Source organism: Limulus polyphemus, unplaced genomic scaffold (assembly GCF_000517525.1).
Source record: "Limulus polyphemus unplaced genomic scaffold, Limulus_polyphemus-2.1.2 Scaffold4152, whole genome shotgun sequence".
NCBI lineage: Eukaryota > Metazoa > Arthropoda > Merostomata > Xiphosura > Limulidae > Limulus > Limulus polyphemus.
Genome location: NW_013669762.1, coordinates 47,454 through 53,700, shown reverse-complemented (window position 1 = coordinate 53,700; position 6,247 = coordinate 47,454). Strand labels below are relative to the sequence as shown.

Sequence of the window (6,247 nt, the reverse complement as noted above, 5' to 3'; positions counted from 1 at the left end):
TATATATATATATAAGACGGTCACAACGTGACGGGACAACAGAAGGTAATGGGTAATTGAATGTATGCGGACAAAATCTTGTTGGCCACGTGAGACATAGCGTTGTTATAGAGCGACTGTTGAAATTAAGTGTATCGTAAAGTTATATTCAGAAAGAATAAACCAGTTTTATTTAAGAAAGGACTTGTGTCGCTAAAGTTTCGTCGGAACGAATTTACGTAAAATTAACTAACGACTGGAGGCGTAACAGTATTCTAACAGGTGAATGTACAGAATCTATTCTTTGGCATCATGTTTCGAACCTTGAACCCTTTGATCCACGGTTAGACATGTTAATGACTAGGGCAAATCCGGCCTAATTTTGTTTGTTGTTAATTACAATATTACACAATGGGCTATCTGTGCTGTGCCCACCGTGGGCATTGAAACTAGATTTTTAGCGTTATAAGCTTTCGGACTTACCTCTAAGCCGCTGGGTTGCACCGGCATGCCACAGAAATGAGTTTTTTAATTACATAAATACAATAAAAAATTGAAACACACATCTTACGTGTTCGTGAGGAAAATAATGCGTTTTCTACCTAGTCTTATTACAATACATGTAATGAAATTTTAGTTAATTATTACAATATCTTCAATATATGTGTCATTTTGATGAAGAATATCACAGATGATCGCTACACAATAATAATAAAAGAACTGAAATGTTTTCGAAACTTTTAATTTAATTTGCGATTGATCCCTTTCTCATTTCAATATAAAATGGCTGTTTGTTTGCTTAAAGTGTTGAATGTGGACTCTTCATCAAGAAAAGTATATATTTTTGTATTTGTTTGGTAATTAAGATTTATAGATCTATATTATATTCTACTAGAATTATCTATCTTGTGTAATGTGGTATTATTGTAATTGATATATATGAAGACTTGAAATTTCGATGTTGTTTAAAATAGTGCGTAATCATAGGCCTAACGCAGCGTGTTTGTAACACATGGTAAAGCATTAGGACTCTGACTTACACCACTACTAATACTTGCCAGATCTTTTGAACAATAGCAGATTAAATCAAATAAAAATAACAATTAATTATAAATGGATTCAAAATAAATAATGCAATGTTAAAAATCCATACCCTAATTTTAATAAATTAATATGTTGTGGCATAAAAAAGTATGTACAAAAATTACACTTACGACTTAACCAATTTAAATTAACATTAACAACAGTTATTGACAAGCGATTTTTACTAATGTAAATAGCATCTCTACCACAACAATGTATGTCTTATTGCAGCTGGCCCAAAAAAGCCATAATACAGTAATATTAGATAAACTGGAAAGGCCCCATCACTGGCAGCAGCACTGAATATAGCATGTGTAGTATGCATGACATATTTTTATGTACTTCTTTACTATCACTCAGAAGTTTATATTATTTACGTAGAACAAGTACTAGCATAAAGTACAAGTGTATAGGCCTGTTATAAAATTGTTTATTGTCTCTTACGTTGACACTAGATGTGAATAGGGTAATCAACTCATGAGAATAAAATGTAAAAGACAAGATAGTGGGATCTGTGGCCTGGAGGATACTGGAATTCCAAGTGATGTTTTTTAGTAATTGAGTGTGAAAATATGTATTTTTGTGCTGTCTTCAGAAAATTTTAAGAATATTGTTCATGTCTCCCACTTCTCTACCATAGCGTAAAATTAGTGGCCAGTGTTTTTTTGTTGCTAAAGTGTGAAATTCTGTAGTGTGTAAATGAGTGTTCCACACTCGTGTTTGTGGGGAAAAAAAGTGTTTTTCTGTTTTGTTTTTTTACCTCAGTGTTGCATAATACAAGACTTGCTTGTAAACCTTTTATATTTTATAGTTCACCATGGAATATCAGTTGCTATATGTTTTTATTACTGTTCCTTTGAAAACAGTAAGCTTCACTTTGTTCAGTGCTGCATGTTAATATCTTTTAGCCTATTGGCTATGTTATTTAGATTATTTGGTTAGTTTAGCAAATAAATGGCACATGGCTTTTAATTGTAATAAATATAAGGTAATGCATGTAGGTTATAATTTAAATTATAAGCATAATTTGGATGGGAGTAACATTAATACCGTTATGGAAGAAAAAGATTCTGGTGTAATGGTTGATCAGTCTCTTAAGACATCCAAGCAATGTGCTGTTGCTAGTGGCAGGGCAACTAAGATTTTAGGTTAGGTTGTATCTACATAAATATTGAATACAAGTCTAAAGAGGTTCATTGTATTGGTTACTTGTTAATTATTGTGTTTGGTCTTGGGCTCCTTACATTAGAAAGGACATTGAATTGTTGAAAAGGATTCAGAGGAGGGCTATTAGGATGATAACTTGGATGGAAAGGTTGTCATACGAGAACAAGTTAGATCTCTGAAATTGTCTTTTCTTGAAAAAGAGTTGGGGGAATTTGATTGGTGTATTTAAGATTAAAGGAATTGATAGTGTTGATGCATAATCTTTTTTTCATAATTAATTGTGGGAATGGTAGGACTAGTGGACACAAATATAAGTGTTGGCAGGGTAGGAGTCATTTTCAGCTAAGACAGTTTTACATTTTTTAACAGAGTGGTAGGACTTTGGAATGATTTGACTTCATATGTTGTAAATTTAAGGTACCTTAACATTTAAGAGAAGACTGGATAAATAAATTATAATGATAAGGTCTGTCTTTAAGAGTTGTTTTTTTTTAGTTTAGTTTAATTATACCAGTAGGTTCCTTATCCTTGTATACTATGTGCTGTGAACTATACCTGTTTATTTTACTCTTGTGTGAGAGAAACAATGGTGTTGTGGGAAAAAGAAATAGGTGTGATTGTTGGTAAAACCATTCAAAAAGGTTTATGTTGATTGTTTAACTGTGGTGAAAAGTGCTAATTTCAAGGACTACGGGAGAGGTGCATTGTAGCAATGGCAAAATGATTTTCAGGAAACATAAAACATACTTGTAAAATAAAGAACTTTATTGGCACATAATATTTACACACATACTTGCAGAATCACCAAAATTTTCAGGAAACCATTAACTGTCAGATTTTTTACTCACTGCGTACTTCTGGGGTCGGAGAGATGCACCTTGTTTCATGTTAAGTAAATCAAGCTTTATTTTAATTTAATGCTTGAAATATGTATTATATAATCCACATACACATTAGTAAATCACTTTTATACAGAGATTTGGTCTGTTGTTTTTAAAGTAGTTTCTCTATTAGAGAACGATAGTGGTACCAATAAAGACAATGATTTCCATCCAGCTTTAAAAAGGTGGTGGTGAGGAGAATTTCATGTAGTAGGTGTGTACTGAACCATGCATTCAGTATATAGAAGAGAAAAACCTAAAAGTCCCATCTTGCTTCTTTTTTTAAATAGTGCATTGGCTTATTTGATATATCAGATAGTCTCTCTCTAGTATCTCCTTCGCAGTGTCTCTAGAAATGTTACTTGATGGTGGTGAGTTCCTTCACCCAGACAAACATGAGTGTTATCCTTTGTTGCTTATACAGATACATTAACAGTGGCTTCTGTAGTTATCTTTAGCAGTGTTTCTAGAAATATTGCTTGATGATGGTAAGACCCTCCATCCAGATGATCATGAATGGAGCAGGGCAGTTAGTGGTATTTGCTAAAAGACTAATGGCCCTCATAGTTTATTAGAAGTGATTAATCAGTTAGTATAGTGTTCCTCAAATGATGGTTTGTAAAAAAAAAAAAGTTAATGGTAGGTGCTGCCAGACATTTGTCTTACTGTCAACCATTTGCTTCACATTTATTCAGCTGTTCAAAATTAGTGATAGTGGCAAAAAGCCATAATAGATTTGCCACAACAAAATTATGGCAAGGATGTTTGGTGGCAATGGGAATTAAACCCAAGACCCTGAATCAAGAGCCTCTCCCCCCAAATCACCAAAGCTGAACAAAGTTTTTGAAGTAGAAAATAACAACTTATAAAGCTAAAAGTGGGCGCAGCACGGATATAGCCCATTATGTATCTTTGCAATTTATAACAAACAAACATAACAGCAATTATTTGATTACGTAACAACTGGAAGCCCTGTTGTGATTATTTTCATGACAAACAATATAATCAGAATTTTGATTAATCAATTTTTGGAATAATTGAAAACAGTAATAATCAGAAACACTAATTCAAATAATCAATTGGTTTATGTGACAGTTGATTTGGTCATAATTTTGATTAATTGATTGTTGGAACAGTTGAAAACTGTAATAATAGGAAACATTAATGTTAATTAATTGATTAACTTGTGTAACATAATCAGTGCAGTTGCTGCTTATAGTTTGTTGATTTAATCAACTAATTGATTACATTTTCCAGTTCTAAATGTGAATGTTATCTTTTGTTGCTTATTACAGATACAGTAATGGAGGCTTTTCTAGTTTATCTGTAGGAGTTTCTCTAGACGTGTTACTTTGTGAGATAGTGAATTCTACTTTTATTTTGTAATGGTTTTGTTTACTTTTATTATTCCTTCTATTGTTTAGCACAACTGTGAATTTTTAGTTATATTAAAATGCAAACTCAACTTCTAGCTAGAGCACATTGAATTTGTGTGTGTGTTTGTATTATGAAACTGACACAAGCTTTTCATAGTGGTGACATACAGATATTACTGTTGTGAAAGATTATGTAAATTAGCTAGTCACATGAGGTGTTAACTCATGGTGTAACCACTAAATAAAAACCCTTTCTTGATCTTAAATGAGTTAATTCACAAGATATAGTTTGAATGAGTTATTAATAATTGTTGTTCAGTATTGTTCAATATTTTTTCAATGGTTGAAAAACACTGCTCTAGTGTTTGTGTAGCAGAATTCATTCAGACCTTATTGTGTAAATAATCATAGATATATTTTTAACAGCCTTTGCTGTATCAATTAGAAAATGGGCTTGCTACTTAAAGAATAGTTGGTAATGAGTGTAGAAATTATTGATGTTATTAACTGAAATTGTACAAGTTTTGATAAATGACTCTAGTTTTTACTCTCTTCATGCATCGTCAAGGGAGGTGATAACAATTGTCCCAGTAATTATAGACCCATTAGTCTTGTATCAGTTGTGGGAAAAATTGTGGAAAGCCTGTTAAAAGATGTTTAACAAAGTTTAGAATTTTATTGGATAGTCAACATGGTTTCACTAAGGGAAAATCTTGCCTTACAGATCTTTTGACATTCTCTGAAAAGATTACTGCTTATGTAGATGAGGGTAGAAGTGTAGATTTGGTGTATCTGGATTTTCAGAAAGCATTTGACAAGGTGTCACATAAAAGGCTTGTAAAAAAAATTAGCTCTATAGGTGTAGAGGATAAGTTAGCAAATTGGATAGAAGAGTGGCTGGATGGAAGGAAGCAGAGGGTTGTTACAAATGGAGTTCAGTCAAACTGGATTAATGTCACAAGTGGGGTACCTCAGGGCTCAGTCTTAGAACCTCTTTTTGATTTACATCAATGACATAAATGAAGGAATAGTCAATAAATTTGCAGATGATATTAAGGTCTTGTGTTTTTCTAGCTGTGAAGAGGATGCTGTTGATTTACAAAAGGATTTAGATCATTTAATGAGTTGGGCAAATAAATGGCAGATGGGTTTTAATTATAATAAATGCAAGATAATGCATGTAGGTTATCATAATTTGAATTACAAGTATAATTTCGATGGGAAGAACCTTAATAGTGTTATGAAGGAAAGGGATCTTGATGTAATTGTTGATCAGTCTCTAAAACCATCCAAGCAGTGTGCTGTTGCTAGTGGTAGGACAAATAGGATTTTAGGTTGTATCTATAGAAATATTGAATACAAGTCTAAAGAGGTCATACTTTCATTGTACATGTCACTGGTTAGGCCACATTTAGAATATTGTGTTCAGTTTTGGGCTCCTTACCTTAGGATGGACATTGAATTGTTGGAAAAGGTTACTAGAATGGTGCCTGTGATGGAGGGGTTGTCATACGACGAGAGGCTGAAATCTCTCAAATTGTTTTCTCTTGAAAAAAAAAGAGTTAGGGGGGATCTGATTGTGGTGTTTAAGATTGTAAAGGGAATTGATAGTGTTGATTTTTCATCATTTTTTATATTTAACAATGAAAACAGTAGGACTAGAGGACACAAATATACATTTTGGCAAGGTAGGAGTCATCTTCAGCTAAGACAATTTTATTTTTCTAACAGGGTGGTTAGCCTTTTGGAATGGGTTGCCTT

The 6,247-nt window shown here is 32.7% G+C and overlaps 1 protein-coding gene across 2 annotated transcripts in view; it reads left to right on the top strand.

Annotated features, from left to right (window-relative positions):
* The first annotated feature begins 735 nt into the window (after positions 1-735).
* The window catches only part of LOC106470667 (probable RNA-binding protein EIF1AD), a 14,338-nt gene continuing 8,826 nt past the window's right edge, over positions 736-6,247 (top strand). For both annotated transcript variants that reach the window (XM_013931232.2, XM_022399305.1), the window contains exon 1: positions 736-813. The gene's annotated coding sequence lies outside the window, so the exon portion shown is untranslated. The remainder of the gene's footprint in view (positions 814-6,247) is intronic.